The 20785-nt window shown below is 42.6% G+C and overlaps 2 long non-coding RNA genes across 2 annotated transcripts; both read left to right on the top strand.

The window, feature by feature from the left end:
* The first annotated feature begins 271 nt into the window (after positions 1 to 271).
* Positions 272 to 831, top strand: LOC125942498 (uncharacterized). Its single transcript, XR_007465157.1, has 3 exons — positions 272 to 342; positions 398 to 469; positions 736 to 831. It is a non-coding gene; the product is annotated as an uncharacterized LOC125942498 (long non-coding RNA).
* A 16564-nt stretch (positions 832 to 17395) lies between these two features.
* Positions 17396 to 20346, top strand: LOC125942492 (uncharacterized). Its single transcript, XR_007465149.1, has 3 exons — positions 17396 to 17453; positions 18304 to 18426; positions 19521 to 20346. It is a non-coding gene; the product is annotated as an uncharacterized LOC125942492 (long non-coding RNA).
* Positions 20347 to 20785: the final 439 nt, after the last annotated feature.

Below are 20785 nucleotides of genomic sequence, written 5' to 3' on the forward strand. Positions count from 1 at the left end.
CGACTTGGCAGGTTTCCGGCCTTCTGTAAGTCGGACGACGACACCAAGCTCAGGTAAGGTGTGCATGGCTGGGGAAATCAGCTCCAATACTATATTTGTGTTGTTTTTTCAAGGGCATTACGAATGTAGGAATGAGCCACAAGAGCAGGAACATTTAGGTTGGTTCAGTGCATCATGTTCTACTATCATGACATGCCCATTTATTCCCTTTGTTGTATATTCCCTTTGTTGTATCAACACTTGTCTTTACTACAAATAGGGTTGGAGAGACCAACGAACCAGCACCGATGCCTGCTCCTCTTATGGCTGCCCCTTTGCCAAGAAAGGAGTTCGCACAATGAGGTAAGACTAAGCATACTGATTACAGTGCTGTTACTTATCTTACCATATCATGCAGGTCGTAGAGCGCTCACAAAAGCATCATATGGGCTAAGCAGAGCTTCATTTCCGACTGCTGATGTACTGTCTAGTAAGTGCATATTACTTTTAGTTGACATTACGTGAGAATATGAATGCTACGTTTGGCCATGCTCTTTCATACAGAAGGGCATGGCTACGTGTGTAGCTTTCTGGTACAGTAGAGTAGATTCCATTGCAATTTAAATAGTCAATACTGCTGAGTGAGCTTGCAAAATGTGTTTATATTCATACTGTAACCTTGTTCCGCAATTCATGGACATCTCATTGGAGAAGGATCTCGTGCAGAAAATTGAATCCCGATTAAATAACTTGCAGCACCTACCTCAAGGCCCACAACCAGACCAGTTTCAACCATGCATGGGCCCATCTGGTAAGCATAAGGACTACATTCTGCTAGACTGCTGTTCAAATTTGAGAGATACGTTCTGCTGCTACCTATCCTGCCTGTGCACAATTCATGCCTGGATTCCTTTGGGTTTTTTGAACATAATGTTAGCATCTAAGAGCACAGTTGAGTGCGACACCCTGGACAAAGCTTGAGATTTTTGTGCACGTGGATTTTTGCTGTTGATGTGAAATAGACAAAAAACTATGAGTATATAATGAATGCATCATCTGAGTTATCATTGTCAGCTTGCCCTGTCTACTACAGGTGGATGGCCTCTTCCACACATCTCCAATTGACTGTATGCTCCATCTTCCAAACCTAACCTATGCCTGTGGATTTCTTAATGCCATCACTCTGTCTGCATAATCCTCTGCTGCCCTCAACCGCCTACTCTTGCTTTTATAGATTACCATTTATCTGATCTACCTATTCCATACATGGGACAACTGGCCCAGTTTCCTTTCCCCTTAATCTAAACTAGAATATCATTTGCGTACCTTCATACCTTACCTAATAGTTACACATGTAATTTTTTGTTGCATTGCTCATTGGATGGTTGTTGGCTTCTTTTCAAGTTACTTAATTGCCAAAGTTCTAACTCCATAGGCTAATGCTAGCAGAATACATTGCATATGTGTTTCTTTTCAAAGATGATAGTAAGCTGCAGATTTTTTATGATTAAATTTTTATTAAATTATTTTTCTTCCCTCTATCTTTGTAGATTTTGAACATCAGGTCTTCAGGGCCCTGCAAACAATTTTAATGAGAGTTGAACACCAAGGGCGCCAACTTGATGCCATTACGCGGCAGCTGTGCAGTGGCCCTTTGCCAGTTGGCCCCGCAAGGGATGTGATACAAAAAACATGTGAGAACGTTGAGGCATTTGAAGAACTTGATGCCGAGATTTCTGCGAATGAAACAATGAGGACGCACCTGGTCTGATTTTTTTCATTTCTGTACCTGCTGTATCAAATGTACTTGTGTATATGAAACTGACGTTAAAGTGCATGGTTTACGGATGCAGCAATTTCGTGGTCTAGGCGGCAGCAGCATTGGACCCGCAACACGAAGCATTTTAGGAACCTTACTAAGCCAAGAAGTGGCCGTGCAGTATAGTTGGCTTGGCATGAAGGGAAAAAAAGTTTTTCTGCATTGCAAGTGGCTGACACAATCACAAATAAGGCATTGGCTGCTTGAATGTTTATATTATAGACAAAAAGAAACTTGGTAGAACGATTTCCTTTATCACTTTAAAAGTCAAACTCGTACTGGCTTACAAACTTGATAAATTTGTCAAGCTGAGGAGCGTTAAATCAGCTCAGCCAAGTATTGTACTTGAGGAAGGTAAAATAGCTAATGTGCACCTTCCTGTTTTGTACACCATAAGAGTACCATCGTCAAATGATTATGGATACTGGGTTTAATGTTTTGCTTTGGGCTTGTATACACACAATGTTGCAAAAGTAATTTCCAATGCATCTTTCAGGGGCTCTAATGCAAAACTTTTCTACATTAAAACGAAGTGATGTAGAGAACGTAATAAGGGGTGGCTGCACCACTCTGGCGAAAAACTGCGCAAACAGCAGGCCAAGGTTGGCACACCTGAAGGTGAGTTGTGTAGATTATCATGAAAAATACTTGAAACAATATTTAGCGTGAGTACTTAACCTTTGAAGGTTAATTACTGCTGTCATGCTTATGGGCTTGATCCCCATATGACAATTCAGATGCTGTATCAAACATAGCCACAAGGGCCTCCTGTTTAAGAAGTTGCACCTTGCTGTTTTCAGAACTGTCATTAAGTGCTCATCATCACAATATGACTTTCTTCTAGGCTCACTGGATGAGCACTAGGATTTTTCTGATTAGGTGCCTCAAAGTTCGAGTACAGAGCCCAATTCCAAAAGGAACCACACTTTGTTGAAGAAATATTGTTGGCCTTGGCGAGGGCCACTATAGTTAGTCATAATAAAGTCTAGTCATTGGGAAACTTTTGTTTGTACTATTTGCTTTAGCAGGTACCATGACCATTACCCTTATGCATTACCTGCTACTGACACTTTTTATAACAAAGTAGATCCATTTTGTTGATACAAAAAAACCGTCATTTCCCTCCAGGCTAAATTTCATCCATGGTTCAAAAGGCAGAATCCACATTATTTAGGCACCATGCTCATGGCACCTTTCAACCTCGAGTCGTGCGATAGATGAAAATGGCCAATTCAGTTTATAACCACACGTGAGGCAATTCAGCAGCACCAAGCCTTACTGTGCATGTGTTGAAAACTGGCTGAGCATGGCAAGAGTTTGTGCTGCTTTTGTCATATAATGCCCTTTTGTCATTGACTGTTTACTATATAAATTTGCCTTATATTAATCAGCAAGCTGAGGCGACCAGACAATCCATTATTAATGATTAACTTTTTGAAGCAGCAATATGTGGCTTTAAGTGTGCCCTAGTGTTACATTAGAACCTAATGAAGATCTTGAATGCAAAAATTCAGCATTCAAGCATGCCTAGAGTGCACCCCAATAAGTCCTCAAAATGTCCTAGAAATATCCTTGTGGACTACCTAAGGATGTCCTGAGGCCGGACACGAGGACCTTTCTCGGACCTTTTGAGGACCAGTAGAGGACGTCCTCAGGACGTTGCAATGTCCTCGCGGGGACGTACTGGGAATGTACTCAGGACGTCATTACGTTGCCTGGGACCAGAACCCTGCAGCACAGAGAGACAACTTTCTTTTGTGCTATCGAACAACGCCGCACACATTCACCGGAAAGACTCTGGCCGAATTGTTTTTGAGAAGGAAGTTGCGGACACGATTGACCCTGCTGAGACCGAAGCTGACAAGTGCTATGACTGAGAAAACAAAGAGTGAAATGGTCAGCAGATAAGCGCAGAGCGAAGCCGCGGTATTTTGCAGTTGGTGACCAAGTGCTGGTTCGTTCGATGCGAGGCGAGTCAGTGAAGTGGCTTCCTGGAAAAGTTACGCGAGTGAAGTCTCCAACTACGTATTTGGTTGTTACTGCAAAGTGCGTTTTGTACATGCAGATCATTTGCGACATTCCGTGCTTCATGACGATAACCAAGATAACAGGGAAATGTGCCTGCCACACGCGTCCGAGGTCTCCTTTCCTCCGCTGCCTGTTGCTCTGCCAGAGCCTCAAGTTGAACCACGGCCGTCAGACCAGGGGGCAATCGATAATGAACAGATTCCACTAAGACGGAGCAACCAGGAAAGGCGGCCTCCTGAGCGTTGGGGCTACGACCGTTTTTGATCTAGTAGGGAAGGAAGTGTGTGTCGCTATCTCGAATACGACAAGTGTGTCTACCGCTGTTGGATGATGAAGTGATAGTGACATCACCATGTTGTGTATGCGCGAGTGTATCGTGGCCTGTATATATTCTTGTTCATGTATGGTACGATTGTCAATAGTTGCTTTATGCCGCCAGTATGCAGCACGGACAATAAAGCCGCTTCTTGAAGCCTGTGCCTCCCTCTTCAGATACAACACAAGGGAACATGTCTATAGTACACATCATTAGTCATTGCCATAATCTTATTATGTATAGATTTTACGCACTTTACAGTGACTGTTTTTAGGCCCCTTTACAGCCATGCCACATCTAATGTTCATATAATTGACTATTCATATACCACTAACAAACCATTACCATTGTCTTGGTGCTCTTTGGCCATATCTGGCCCCCCTTGCGCCAATAAACCACAATAAAAAAACACAAGGGAACGCAGAAATGCCGCACAACGAGCACAGAGGCAGGCACTCGCTGAAGCAAAAACCACCACCAGCATGTCTGAAAGGCAACGCCGTTCAAGTTTACAACGTGCACGACGGCATGCAGACGAAGACCAAAGACAAAGTGAGGCCGAAGCTACACGTCGAAAGCGGGAACAGGATGAATTCAGACAACGTGAGGCCAAAGCCCACCGACAAAGGCGGGAACCGGATGAAGCACTTGACAGCACGAGGCCGAAGCTACGAGGTGCCACCTAAATGTTCAGGGAATTTGAAAAGCACGGCCAAACTGAGTGTGGTACATATTTCCGCCGCTAGCTATAGCAAGCAGTATGCCCTGCGGATCAGTGTGCTGAACGACTTGCATCTAAGAAGCATTGTTTGTTTCGCAACGCAATGTTTCACTGATTTGGTGCATTTCTTAAAACCATCACGGCACACTTCAAGGGGCAAAAAATTTGCATTAAGTTTTATGTTAAGCTTGGGAAAGCTGCGGCGGAAACTCCTCGTATGCTAGTGGACGCTTTAGGAGGATGTTTTTATGGCATAAACGCTTCAAAGAGGGTCGAATCTGTGTTGATGAGATGAACCTTCTGGACGCCCATGAACGAGCTCAATCCCGGTAACGATGGCGGAAATTCGTAAGGCTATCCTTTGAAATCACCGGCTAACCATAAAGAATGCCTGCGACATTGTAGGACAATCGTACGGCGCAGTTCAGTGAATTTTGACGGATGTGTTAAAATTGAAGCGCATTTCTGCAAAATTGGTGCCAAGACTGCTCAGTGACGAACACTGTGTTTCTGTCTGTACGGAACTGAAGCAACAAGCAGAGCCAATCACATTCCTCTTCAGTGTAATAACCAAGGATGACACATTGGTTTTGGATACGATCCTGCAACCAAACAGCAATCGTCGCAATGGAAGTCGCCGAATTTCCCGCGGCCGAAAAAGGCGCGTCACGTTCTAATTGTCCACAAGGAATTCGTGCCTCCAGAACAAACCGTGAATAGCTAGCTTTACTTTGACGTTTTGAGGTGCTTAAGAGAGAGCATTCGTCACAAACGTCCGGAGAAGTGGAAGAGCAACTGGCTTCTTCAACACGACAACGTGCTCGCTCACACCACACTCGTTGTTCAACAGTTCCTGACTTCAACAAAAATAACAGTACTTCTGCGCCCACCCTATTCGCCTGACCTTGCCTCTTGTGACTTTTCTTGTTCTCAAAGTTGAAGTTGAGGCTGAAAGGACGTCGCTTTCACACTGTTGAAGAGATCCAGTAGGAATCGCAGGCGGGCCTCAACACACCATCGCCTGGAAAGTTCCACGAATGCATGGAATCGTGGCAGAAACGCTAGGATCGGTGTATACACGCCTAAGGGGACTACTTTGAATGAGACAGTGATTATTAGGCGTTATGGTAAACACGTTCTTTTAAGACTGAATTCCCGGAACTTTTGGGTAGTACCTCGTAAACGAAAGAAACGGAAAGAGAAGGTCGAAGCTTGAGTCAAAGTGCCTCATCAAGTCACAACAAATCGTTTCAACAAGGCGTTTCTGCAGAATCCGTTCGGCATTGTATGTTTTGTGTGTGACTGGTTTGCCTGCAACATGACAAAGGTACCAAAATCAACGCAGACTCTACCGAAACAACACTTCCCCGGACAGAACACGATGATGTTTCAAGTGTGTCGAACGTTCCTCGCATCGCTGTGGAAGGATAAGCTACCAAATTTTTCAACCAACGGTTATGTGCACCTTCCGAAACCAGCGCATCTGCCTCCGTTGAACTTGGTGAGGAAGATCCTGATTTCTCCGCGTGTGCCGTTTATGCAGATTCGTTGACTTCTGTACTACACCTCTGAACAGTTGGCCATCAGCAGACCAGTTGTCAACGTTGTCATTGATGTTGCGGAAACCGTTGCTAGCTATATGCTCCTTAACCATGAGGAAAACGGGCTCCGAGTCGCTGGCGGAGACGAACGCCGCGGAGGAGGGCCGTGTGCGCCACGAGTACCGCTCGCTCATCGACGAGCAGCTTGACTTGCTGAAGAACGCTCAGCGCAACGCGGTTCTGCTGCAGGCGCAAGAGCTCTTCCAAAGCGTCAGTCACACGCCGGAGGCCGTGCTGGACTCTACGCAGGGAACAGCGCTTGCTAGCGCTCGCATCGGCTCCTGCTTTTTTAATGTTTTTGACCGAAAATTTGCTGATCGACCTCCGATTGTCGACTATACTGATCCATTTTCTCTCAAGAATCAACTGGACACCCGATTTTTGCGGAGAGGTCAAGTTTTCTCCCTTTTATTGGGTGTTTTCAGCCCGAACCATTGGCGCTCGGCCTGCTCAGTAGGCCTACTGAGCTGAGCGCCAACGTGGCACGGGGTGATAATATACAAGGATGATAGTACACAAATGAAGAAGATCACACAGATACGGCTGTCGGCCTTTTTATAGCCAGCGCCCAAATGCAATGCCAACGTGGCAACGCGCAGGGCTGCTTATGACCCCGCCCACGTTTTGCCTGCGTTCACGGCAAATGCACTTGTCTTCGTAATGCGATGCCGAAGGGCCGCATTACGTCGGAATATTGGGATATATAACATCCCGGCCGTTTCAAGCCAAAAGTCACGTCACACAAGCACATAGCAATGTTTTTTTTTTTGTTACAGCCGTAGTACAGCTTTTGTACAAGAACAACATATGCAATTACTCATTGCCTTTACATAGTATCAATCATCAGCCGGTCCAGCAGCTGTCGGATACGGGTGCTGCGTCGAGGCGAGACTTGGGTTACAGCATGGCTACTGGCAGTTTCTACATGTGTGTCACTAGTATTATGCCCAGACAACACAAAACATCCTCAGGATGTCCTCAAATGGTCAAAACGTCCTCATCCCGCAGTGGACGTTCTGAGGACGTCCCTAGCACGACCTGGTAATTGTTCCAGAAAATCTACCTTATAGGACGTCCTCTTGCAGTCCCGAAATGAGCCTACATTTTTATCCAGAAAATGCACGCGATAGGACATCCTCTGGAAGTCCTGAAAAGAGCCTATATTTCTATCCAGAAAATTATAAGTTCATTAGTGTATTAAATTGCCAATTAGCGATAGTGACAAAACTGCCGACGCCTGCCGCAACGAACGATATGCTAACCATCATGCATATGCCTTGAAAAGTGCAGTGCCCAAGTGAGCGGCTTGAATTCCTCTTGGAAATCAAAAGTATACAATGAATTATATATATATATATATATATAAGAAAGCGTACATCTTCAGATCGATGGTGCATGTAGCCTAGCTCTAGACGTGCGCGAGACAGGCGCAGGTGGAACGTCGCTCCGCCTTTGCCGCTTAGCCACACCGCCTGTGGAAAAATGGCACGCGCCCCTCTCTTTTAATGCGTAGGCATTCTTCGGCTAAGCTTAATTCCCTCCGGAATCTGCCTGTCTGTACGTCTGTAACATATGTGACCGATGCGCTCCGTAGGAATGCATGGGGTAACGTAATAAGGCTATGTGGGCCGATCCTGCATGGTGGTAGTGCAATACCGGGCCGACCCACGCGGCAATGGTGGGTGGGCCGATCCCGGTGATTATTGGACACCCGCGGCTTAGCTGAAGCAGGTTTAAACCTGTCTAGATTTTCTGGGCAAGAATGCTCGAACTTATACTAAAAGGGAGGTAGCAAGCAATATGGGATGTCCCAGGAAAAGATCGATCGTTTAGGATAGAGCGCGCATTAGGGGACACCGCAACGAGAAAGCTAAGAAAGCACCATGGAGGATCCTTCCTCCATCGAAAGCATCGAGGAAGGATCCTTCCTCCATGCTGGAAAGCACCGATCAGGGTTTCATACGGGCAGCTCTGCGTAGATATGTAGATACAATGCTTACGCATTATTGGAGAATTCCTCAGAGGAGTTTCCTTTACGTTTTTTTGCTTCCAACCGGTCTTTTCCTCATGTTTTTCTAGGCTGTGTTTTAGCGGGCTGCATGCAGAAAGAGCCGGAAACAGATGGCGCAGGCTCTCAACCACCGTGCTCTCAACAAAACGCAATCTCGGAGGCTTGCAGATTCTGACCCTTAATGTTGTGCATAAAGGCAAAGCCTCTGAGATTTGCTGATGTTGTCAATGTTGCGCATGCATCGAAGTCAAGTCCAGACGAAAGCCAATCAGCGCCAGCGTTCCGCGCGCGTTTTCTGTGTTTCCGTGGCCGCGGCCCGCACGAGACTGCGAGTCTGCTGTGACCTCCGTTGCCGCATTTTTTCATCGCAGTGATGCATTTCGGATCCGAAAAAGGAGGTGAGTGCATTTTTATTTGTTAGTGAAGTAAAAACCTTAAGTGAAGGAGTTTGTTGCGGTATTCTAGCGACGGCTACATTATTGCGCATAGTTAGCGCGGTTAGTGTGCGCCATCATGTCGATGAGCGATGACCGATGGTTTCGCCGCTTGAGAAACCGAAGGGTAGATGAATTTTTTATGACCCTAAATCCATCGCAAACTGTAACTGATAGCGAGCAGAGCAATGTGTACCGATCTGGCCCCGGAGAGAGCACTCGGCGCAATCAACCTGACGATGCTGGTGGGAACCCATTGTTCAGTGATGTTGCATCGGAAGCCTACCAACGTGAACGGCCTAGCGTCGAGCATGACTCCATGTTCTGCAGCAGCAGTTCAGATTCTGATTACCTGCAGGAGCGAATGGAGCAAAGTAATGTGCAGCCAGAAAAGCAACCTGAGGTAGACAATGTCACGCCGTTCAGCAACCAATTACAAGCATGGGCCATTCAGTATGGCTCTCCCCATAGCTCAGTTACTGCCCTTTTGAGAATCTTGCGTGGCCATGAGTGTCTTTCTTATCTTCCACGATCGGCAAGAACACTGTTAGAAACGCCAAGGAAGTCATTAAGCATTGTCAACATAGCGGGAGGGCAGTACTGCCACTTTGGTATTGTGCAACCTCTTCGTGAGTTGCTAGAAATGGCAAATAATGTACCATTGGAGCTTGCTCTCAATTTTCATGTTGATGGGCTCCCCCTGGCAAAGAGCTCGAGGAACCAATTTTGGACGATACTTTGTCATGTGAAAGAAATCGAAGCTCATGACCCATTTGTTGTGGGTGTCTTCTTTGGCGAGAGAAAGCCAGATGATGCAAATAAGTTTCTTCGTCAGTTTGTTGATGAAGTTAAGGAAGTCGCTAGCTCTGGAATCTGTTCTGGCGCACAGGTTATACCTGTCAGAATAAATGCCGTCATCTGTGATGCACCTGCAAGAGCATTTATCCTCAATGTAAGAAACCACACTGGGTACTACAGCTGTACGAAATGCACTGTGAAAGGTCTCTACAGTGAAGGGAGAGTGTGCTCCGGCAAAAAGTGGGAGTCTGCGCACCAACATCACATTTCGAGGCCAATTTCAAGAGCAACACCATATTGGCAATACAGTTCTTGAGGAGTTGACAGTTGACTTGGTGAAAGATGTGCCACTGGATTATATGCACCTTGTGTGCCTAGGAGTCATGCGAAAACTGCTTCTGCTGTGGTTTCGAGGTCCAAAGCAGATTCGACAAGGGGCCTCTGCACAAAATCAGATTTCAGCCAAGCAAACTGAGCTTTCTCTTTTTGTACCACCTGACTTCAACAGACGTCCAAGAAGCCTATCAGACATAGATCGCTGGAAAGCAACAGAATTCAGATTTTTTGTGCTTTATAGTGGTCCACTGGTGTTGTCCTCTCAAGGGATGTATGAAAACTTTCTCTGTCTTCATGTAGCTATAACCATACTTGCATCACGAAGCACAGTAGCAGCCGAGCTTGACTATGCCGAGGAGCTTTTAAAGTTTTTTGTTAGACGCTTTGCGGAAATATATGGTCAGCACCGTGTGTCCCATAATGTGCATGGGCTTTGCCACCTTGCCGATGATGCAAGACATTTGGGGCCACTGGACTCGTGGAGTGCATTTCCATTTGAGAGCCACATGAGCACCATCAAAAAGCTTCTGAGAAAGCCACAGCATCCACTGGAGCAACTGTCGAACAGAATCGCTGAAATAAGGAAGCTTCAGAGCAGAAAGAAAACGACTGTAAGCAGGTCCCCTCTGCTGACTGCACAACATGAAGATGGGCCTCTTGTGCCTCTTTGCCAAGGGCCACAGTTCAAAAAAGTGACCTTTCCGGAAGGGATTTTCTTAGACACTAGTAGGAGGAACAGCTGTTGCAAGCTCCTTGATGGAAGTGTAATTGTGGTAGAGAACTTTGCCCATAATACACAAGGTATGCCATACATCATCGGTAGGAAGTTCCTGAAGAAATATGATGTATATTTGACACCTTGTCCCTCATCAGCACTGAGAATATTGATTGTGTCCAAGCCTCCTCTGTTGCGGTGTTGGCCTCTGACATGGGTCGCAGAAATATACATGCGACTCCCATTCAAAAAGAAGCTGGCTGTATTTCCTCTTGTGCATCTGAAGATGTAAATGACGAAGAAACTCCTGTATATAGAACTGTACAATATGTATATTGTTTTTTTAAGGTGATCAATATGCAGTCGTCAAGTTTCCAGAGGAAGGCGACTCTGTGGCTCTTGTACATACCAAGTGGCTGCATGGTGATGTCTGCTTGTGGCCAGAGGATTCCAAGAATGTTTCGTATTTAGCAAAATGTGGAGTATCTCCGTCCTCCAACTGGCAAGTCGTGCCATGTGTGCCCATAGGCACATTCAGTAAGTTTTACATTTCTCTTCTGATTATGTTGTAGCATGTCTCATAACATAGCATCGGTGTTCATGTTGGTGATGTAAAATTTAAATGTGCGCACACATCTTAGCTCAAGCTCAAGCCCTTAGCTCAAGCTCGGAAAGTGTGCAGCGACTACCTCTTCCACCGTCCTCTATGATGAAAAGTATGTTTCCTATTTGTTTTTCATACTAGCAAGCATTCTTATTTCATTATATTCTTCGTACTAGTTTTGCTATGCCACAATTTTTCCCAGTAAAATGGACAGTAGGTCTGCACCTTCAAGGAAAATACGTGGGTTCCCCCTAAAATTTTATGGGTTACCTGGCAGGTGGGCAATGATCTGCCACTTTATAAATTCACCTCTACATTGTAAATTTTCATACAGCTCTATAAAATGGATCTCTCTGCTTTGTCTAGAAACTGGTGACATCTGAGCTTTGAAATCACATTGTTTGTAGTTGGTGCACTAAGGAATTGTTGCACGTTACCTGAATATGCTGTCTTCAATTTTAGAAGCCCAGAAGAAGGATGGGAGACGTATTCACAAACAGTCATCACATACGTCAACATATGGGGCGAATGATCCCCATGTTTGCAGTAAGTGTGTACCTTTTGATAATATAATGAATACATGGTTAGAATGCTGTTGCAAAAACTTGAATATTGAGAAGGAACTGCTCTGGGAGCTGATGCCTGACAGTGCCACAATAATCTTCAAAAAATATATCTACTGGTAGCATAGCATGTTATAGATTAACAGTCAGCATAGGATGGAGCATATAAACATTAGACATGGCATGTTTTTACAATGGCTTTAGTTTTTATATGCCACAATTTTTCTCAGTAAAATGGACAGTAGGACTGCACCTTCAAGGAAAACGCCTGGGTTCCCCCCAAAATTGTATGGGTTTCCCTAGCAGGTGGGCAATGGCCTGCCACATTACAAATTCATCTCTACATTGTAAATTTTCATACAGCTTTGTAAAATGGATACCTCTGCTTTCTCTAGAAACTGGTGACATCTGAACTTTGAAATCAGCTGTTGGCACAAAAGTGGAACATAGGATATCTAATCATTACATTTCTAATAGAAGTTGCATAGTCATTTGGTCTGTTAAAATGCAATAGACAGTTTCTAATGGCATTTTAATGGCTGTGAATTTTAATATATAAAGTAAAATTGACACAAGAGTGACTGAGGATTGTCAGTCAGTCTCTTATCTCTGGACACTTGGCTGACTTTTTAGTATATTATTTCCAAGAGCCCCTTGCAATGGCACTTCCAGTTGCTTTGGAACACTAAAACCTATCAGTAAGTATTAGAGACCACCTGCCATGGCAGCTAAGTGGCTGTAGCATTGTGCTGCTGAGCACAAGGTCACAGGTTTGACCTTGGCTCCGGCGGCTTTTTGGTGTATGATAAGAGCACCATGTGGTCAAAATTAACTTGAAGTCCCCCACTATGATGTGCACCGAAACCATATCCTTGATATTGCACGTAAAAACCCAGTTTAATTTTTTGTGTGTGTTAGGTACAGAAGCATTGCTCTTGTACTTAATGTATTTTCTTGATGAGGACCTAATTAGTTATCATTGATTTTCCTTTTGATTTGCTTGCTACATTATTTGGTGCTTGCCAAGCACTCGCTCGGGTCACTCGCATGGGTCAGTGCATTTCCTCTCCTTTTTTTTAGGTGATCAAGGTGCAGCGCAATGTACTAGTGACACTTCAGAATCAGAGGGTGAAGTTTACTTTGGAGATGCAAAGCAAGAATCGTCTGGCACAAGATCATTGGCAACTCACTCTTTGATGAAAAGTATGTAATCTGGCATTGTCTGTTTCCTCCTTCTTATAGAACCTCTTGAAGTTGTAGCTAAAAATGTGCAAAGGTTAACCTCTAACCATCTTATAACAGAACTGGTTTACTTGCACAAGCACTACTTGGCAGTAGCACACTTTAAATGTCTGCTGGTGAATATTGTTTTTCTTTTTTGTCTTACAAAGAAGCAAGCCAAATGAGGACTTCACAGTGCAACAATGAGAAGCGGCATTCAAGTCTGTCTGTTTCACCTAATTAAGATGATGGAATCATTTAAGAATTCATGTTAAGCCAGGGTGTTGATGTGTTAGAGGATTGATTAATCTTCCAAGGTGTCTATGAGTCGTGCATTCACAGTGAACAGAGCCATTGTAAGCAAGAAATTGATGCAAAGCATGCACTAGATATAAAGCCCCTCTACCTCATAAAACCTCTAGGAAGGCCCAACAACATTTAAGGAAAATATTGGGCTATATGAATTGATTATTTTTGTAGATCGTCATTGTTTTCTGTGTGTCAACATATCAATTTGTTGCATAGAAAATTGCTGCTATGTGCCCTGCTGTTTTTTCAATTTGAATGGACAAGTTGACATACATGATCCTTTGTTGGTCTCTACAAGTCGGCCAGTGCTGACATTGCATAATAAGTGCCGTAGTTTGCAACAAATGGCACCACTCTTAATTTTCAGTTTTCGAGCTACAAATGATAAACTTCTTATTACAGAGGCCTAATATTTCCGTCTCACTTGACTTCAATATTTTCCTGCAGCATCCTTTTAAAAGTGAAGTGCAAGTTGTCATATATGGGGAAGCATTTAAGAGGAAGCTTTAGCTTGGGCCCAACTCTAATGCCGCATATTCAAATACCTGTAAAACGCAGAAACCCTTTTCTGAGATAACCCCTTGACCGATCTTAATGAAATTCATTGCATTTGAGAGAGAAGGCTGAATTCTATTTACTGTTTGAAGCGGAATTTTGATTTAGGGCCTGGTTTTCTTAAATTTTAAAGTATTTTTAAAAATTTGTAAGCTAGAAAAAAATAGAAGCACGAAGTTTACAAATTTGTAGCACTGCATAAAGAACAGATATCACAGTTCTGTAATCATCTAAAGCGGACAAATTTGATATGTCAATTTATATCTTACGTCAATTTGTTACATTGTTTACTAGGGTTTTGCAAAAGCTCTACTCACATATTGTTTTTATGAGAGCCATGTGTAATATATCAGTTTTGTCTGATTTAGATGTACGGTGTTTACGGAACTGTGATATCGCTTATTATTGCTGAATTACAGTTGTAAACATGGTAGTTTAGTTTTCTGAGAATTTGCAATTATTGCCAATTTTTATTTTAAAAATTGATATAATAAAAAATTCGCAACCAACAGTCACTAGATTTTAAATTTTTCTTTTAAGTGCAACAAACTTTATCAAATTTGGTGCAGTGGTTGCCAAGGAAAATTATTTCTCCTTTCCAATATATTTAGATAGGAGGCGCCGAGCTAAAGTTCCCTCTTGAGGGAGCGAGTTGCTCTTTGGGGCGGGGAGTAATGTTACTCTGAGCTCGAGTACCATTTGGGTACTCCGTTAACTTGTTGACTGCTGCTTATTGACTAGTGTATGAAGGGCAACAGGTTTTCGATGCAATAAACTTGCAATATAGACCAAATGCCCAGGCAGGAAGATTGCTCCCTTTTGGTTCACTTTGGGCAGAGGAGCTATGCAATAAGCAGAGGTGTTTTGTACCGCATTGTTGACAGTAATATTACACGGCACACTTTCGATTGTTGACAGTAATATTAGTGTTACACGGCACACTTTCGATCATGATCAAGCCTGACAGGGATCAAATTTCTCGGTTGTGATTGGCTCCTTTCTGAAATCTTGCGGGAAGGAGCCATTTGTGGTTGAGAATTTCTATCATGATCGGGCTTACTCATGATCAGAAGTGGTGGCCGTGTGACACGATGTAACATTATGACCTCTCCTCTTTCCTTCATGATGTAAACACAGAACACGATTGGCACTGTCATTTCAAGAATACAGTACCAGCTCTTTTTACCTAGCATGTTGCCATTTAATTGGTGGTGTGGCGATTGCTGATTAAAAAATTTGCTGCATTTGAATAAGGAAAATGGTTTGGCAAACTTAATCGGATTTCCTTATGAAGACAACTCACCTGTGCTACCTGTTCACACTGGTTTGTTCACATAGTTTGTAGATGCGGTGCCACCACTGTACAGGCTTATGACTAAAAGTGGACAGAATGCTTGGCAGAGCAATGTTTCTGGGTTCCCAGAGCTCATTAAGTGAACTCAACATAACAAAGGGACATTAAAGAAGCTTATTAATTTCTACTGTATTAGTGACACTCTTGTAATAGCAAAACATCACTCTTGTGGGCTTGGCAATAACGAAGGATGGGTGACTACTCTACTGTGCTGAAGTTTCACATCATTTGACTATGATTTTTACACTGTCTACTAGGATCTAGTTATTGTTTATGAATGCATCACATTAAACAAAACAAACTAAACCTGGCCATGGCAGCCACATTTCAATGGGGGCAAAATACGAATACAGTACCAGCTAATACAGTACCTGTGTACTTAGATTTAGGTGCACATTAAAGAACCCCAAATTATTCTGGAGTCCCTCATAATCATAATGAGATCGTGGTTCATAATCAGATCGTGGTTTCGGCACGTAATACCCCATAATATAACTTATTTTTTAAACTAAACCTGACGACTGCATGAATATTGCCTGATCAGCCAGAGTGTCCTCACACATTTTCATGAATTTCAGGCATAAAACAGGTCATCAGGCTTCTACAGACAGTAATCTTGAGAGTTGAGCACCTGGGAAGCTAACTAGATGTAATAAAAGGGAAGCTTTGTGACCAACAACTGCAGCCTGAAACAGATTTGTTAGAAAAGCCATTCTGTGACATCACTGAGTTTGAACTGTTTGATCAAGAGCTCTCGGAAAATGCTGCAATGAAGTCAAAGCTGGTAAGCATTTTTCGTGGAGTATTGATAGATAAAAAAACATTTTGTCTCTAAAATAAGTTACACAAATTTGATAAGTGTGAAGTTTATAGACATGTCAAGGTAAACATTTCCAGCTTTTTGTGTATGAAATAGGCAAGTCTCGTTATATATAGTATATGAAGCAGGTTTTAGGTGCACTGCAGTTCATAGTTCGAGGTGGAAAAGATAGTCTTTGTTATCACTGAATAAGTGAAATATACCTAGCTTTTTGCGCCTAAATGCAAAACTAATGCATAATGGATGTATCTTAAGTAACTAATTTTGTGAATAGTGTACATTTATATTGCTCAGACCCAAAAATATTCTAGCGACACAATACCTTTCAACGTCAGTACTTATGTCAACCAGTCTCTTGCAAACCTGAAAATGGCTACTTCCTTGAACAGATGGTGCGGGCTATTACTCATATCAGCACCACCATGTACTTGGACATTGAGCCCGTTTCTAGTTTGTTCAGATTAAAGCATCTTGTGTTTGTTTTCATCATGGGTTGCCACTTAATCTAGTGGCATTTAAAATGTACCTCACATTCCTAATTTTTGAGTTGATGGTGCAGCAGTACACAATGTACAAGGTATCAATCTTCTGAAAAACTGGTTGCAACAAAAAGAGTACACGCTTTACATATGCTGGCACCTGCACTTAGCTTTCCGTTACACCAAACATACTAGCCTATAGCTTCCGATTTAATTATGAGATGGATGAAAGTCGTCCACGGGTGTGGACAATGGGTCTGAAGAGGGTATAGCAAGGACGTTAAAGATTTGTTACAGTGCCATTGTAGGGCTTCTTTAGTGCATATATGAAATAAACCAAACTGCTTTGTCTAATTTATAATTGCATTGAATTTTCTTTGTTTTGTGAAATACTAAGCACTGATGTCGGAGGTTTAAAATGCCTGTGAAGAGCATAGTACCATGCTAGAAACTTGTTGCATACTGTTTGGTACAAAATGTGGATTATGTTTTATTGAACCTTGCATTGCAGCCTGAAACTCGTTTTCAGTCAGTGGGCTGCTTGAAAATTGACCTGCTTTAAAACAATTGCTTAGTGTTATCTGAACTGTTGGCATTCCTATTAATGGTATTAAACCTTGTAAAATTGCAGATGCGGGAACTTGCTGCCTTAGGAGGGAGAAATGTTAGTTTGTCTACCCACCGCATTCTTGAAGCCCTGATGACCCAGGAAGTGGCTGTTCACTATAGTTGGCTCGGACAAAAAGGAAAAAAACGTTCTCATCGCTGACAATGTGCGACCTAATATATAGTAAGTACGCTTGCTTGATTACATAATTCAATTTTCAGTTGTCTTTCAAGCTTTACCTGGCGGACACTGTATCCTGTTTATTCACTACTGCAGTTATGTCAGTTTCCACAAACTTTTATCAGTATCTTGTTTCTGCTTTTGGCAAGTTTCTTACCCTTCACCCTGCAAGGAAATAGACTTGGAGCATTAAACTACACACATAGTATGTAGCTTTCAGCACGCTGCTGTGGTGCACCTGAAGATATGATAGTTTTCAAAGCCTTGCACCTTTAAGGAGTACTTTTGCTATTGACTAACAATCATTTTTTAATTTTGTCTCGACAAGAACTCTGTGGACATAGCCCGACTGCCAAAGAATAAGCTCACATTGAAGAGAGCGCATGTACGATTAAAGTACCTTTTGTGAAGCATCACAAAGGTGCATCAGGTGTCATATAAATTTAACAAGTGGTACCTGTTGGCTGATACAATAATCAGGAGGGCTACATTGGCTGAACACAACACCTCCAAAGGCCATGTTGGCTTTCTAGCCGCATTTCTGAAACATACGGGTTCTGAAGTTTCCATCTTCCTCCACTCTTAAGTCGATACCTACTTGTTCCTAAATTAGTTCATCACTGGCTTGCCCATAAACCTCTGCCTCCTATCGTGGCCAAATAAGTAAGATAACTGAATTAAATGTATATGCCGGAATGTTTTTTATTTGACAGTTAATATATAGCATTAGGTTAATTGTGTAAAGTTAAATTCAACCCATTATTTTTTGTTATATTTTCTGTAATGACCCTGCCCTCTGTTATGTCATGTCTGAATATCAAGATAACTACAGAGCTTGTTCCTATTGTTGCAGAAAGTGTGAAGTGCACATTTGAAACACTAAAAAGAAGCGAAGTTGAGGATGTTGTCAAAACGTGGCTCAGGCATGCTGGGGAGAAGCTTAGAAAAAATAACAAACAGTCTGAGAGAGCCATTGGTAAGTATTTCTTCTGATAGATTCTCATAATATTTAAATTTAGGGTTCCACCTGATAATATTTAATTATTAAATATACTTCAAAAGTTTTCCTGCAGCTGATCTGATAGGTGCTTGAAAATGCAATGAGAAACATGATTATATTTGGGCAGTTTAACATTATTTGGTGGAATAACCATACAGGCTACAGGTATTATATGCTGGTACTCTTCAGATTGCATGAAGTGGCCACTTATATTTATTTGAATAAAATGCAAGGTTTTTTGCTGAAATCCTTAGCCTTGAAGTCACCACCCTGCACCTTATATGCGAGGCTGATAGATTGAGTTACTTTTTCGGTATGGCGGCAGCAGCGCCACATCTCTGGGGATCCTGATTTTTGACAGCAGCGAGAGTTGTAGTAACCAATAAGCTTTGGCAAGTAAGGCAGTACGGTATTCTGTGTGTATATTCCACACTGAGTATTCAAAAATAAAATTGAACAATAAAGAGGAAGTGTAGGTTATACGTAAATTTTGCCTCGAAATGTGGCTTCGTGGCAGTGTGCACCGCGCTGCTGCAAAACCACACCATGAGGCGAAATTTGCAAATAATTCGAACCAGTCATTCTGTTTATTCTGGGGTCTTCCACTGCCAACACCTCAGGAGAAAGATTAGGCGCTGTGCTAGTCAATATTTCTAGCGAGTCCCGCCCGGTCTCAATAATTCGTCAGCTACTCTATATCGCCATATATTACCATTATTGTTCCTACTAATTTTTTGTGGTGGTCTCCCAACTACACTTTTGCCTTATAATTGAATAAATATGGTATATGCTTAAAGTTGAGCTAGTTTGTAGGGATTCATCGTGAAAGAAGGTTATTTATGTTGTCTAGTTCTCTTGTGTCCGTGATTGCATGACTGACCTTCTTTCATGAGAGTATATGCCTTCACTTGTTCTTCATTGAGGTCATTTCCGAAATCTCCCTTTTAATTGACGAGTAGACTTTGAATTGCTAAGTGACTGGCATGTCTTTTCACAAGTGTTTTCCTCGTTTCTCTTGGAAAATTAAGTCGAAAACCTTGAATCTCTCATGCCTTGTGCCTCTTTTCTAGAGCTGCTGGAGTGACAAGGCAGGCCTCACTAAAGTTCAGTATGGGCCAACCACAGCGCGGAGGACTTTTTTGTGCAACCACAACTTTTCGTTTAAAGAATAATTTTCTCATTTTAATAATCATTTTTGCTTTTCAGTTTTTAATGTTCGAGGATTTTATTTTAATTGCTCATTTTCTAGTCATTTTTAGTCACACTATTACCCATTGCTGTAGAAGGCAGACAGACAGTTTTATGTGCATCAAGAGTGATGCCTTATGTATTGGTGTTTTTTGTAATAAATTTTATATTTAAGCTTTTGTGAGCTTTTTTTTGCCAAAAGAAGCATGTTAACACTGCATTGCGATGTGTACATGAGATATTTGATGAGTACGTCAGCAGTGAGATTTACACAATTCCATGTTACAACACCACCATATAATCACGTTCATGGCTTATTTAGATGTGGACGTGAGCACATCCTGGAGACATACCTTGGTGGTCTAGAGATGGTCCTGGAAGAATGTCAAGAAAACGTTAACAGTATATAATTTGGAGAAAGAAAAGGATTTGGGTGCAGTGACATTTACGCAAGTAATTCCATTGCACAGCACCAGTGTGTAATCACATTCACAGCTTATTTAAATGGACAGGAGCACATCCTGGAAAGATACACAATTGGTCCAGAGATGGTCCTGGCACCATGTCCGAAGAACGATAACAGTATGTTCTTTGGACGGACAAATGGATCCGAGTAGGATCAGTTGAGGACATTTTAGGATGACCTGAGGATGTTGAAATATCCGCGATTCCACATCCTGCGGACAACCTCAGGATGTCTTTGCGTTGTCTGGGTGGCTTTCAGAGAAAGCTGCCCAATCAGGTTGCACATCTTGTTCGGTGGTACGCTCAGGCACAGCGTTTGCGGCCCTCAAATGATCTGCATGCACAAACCTTATGCGCTGCTGCACACGAACCAAAAATGTGATCAGACACAACCTTGATGACTTTTTCTTGAAACTAATTAAGGGTTTCCCCTCTGACCGATTTCACCATGACTGCCTCCCCCACAGAAAAAAGTCTAGCAGCACCGCGACGTTTCTTAGCAGTGCTCTCAGTACTCTTCATTTTAGCTTTCATTGCTTGCGTCATATCTGGTTTAAACAAAGATAGGTGCGTTCGCAATTTCCTACCAAGAAACAGTTCAGTGGGTGTCTTACCAGTGAAAGAGTGGGGGTCATTGTGTACGAAATAAGAAAATTATCTACTTTGTGCTGAATTCTTCTGC

Source organism: Dermacentor silvarum, chromosome 1, assembly GCF_013339745.2.
Source record: "Dermacentor silvarum isolate Dsil-2018 chromosome 1, BIME_Dsil_1.4, whole genome shotgun sequence".
Taxonomy (NCBI): domain Eukaryota; kingdom Metazoa; phylum Arthropoda; class Arachnida; order Ixodida; family Ixodidae; genus Dermacentor; species Dermacentor silvarum.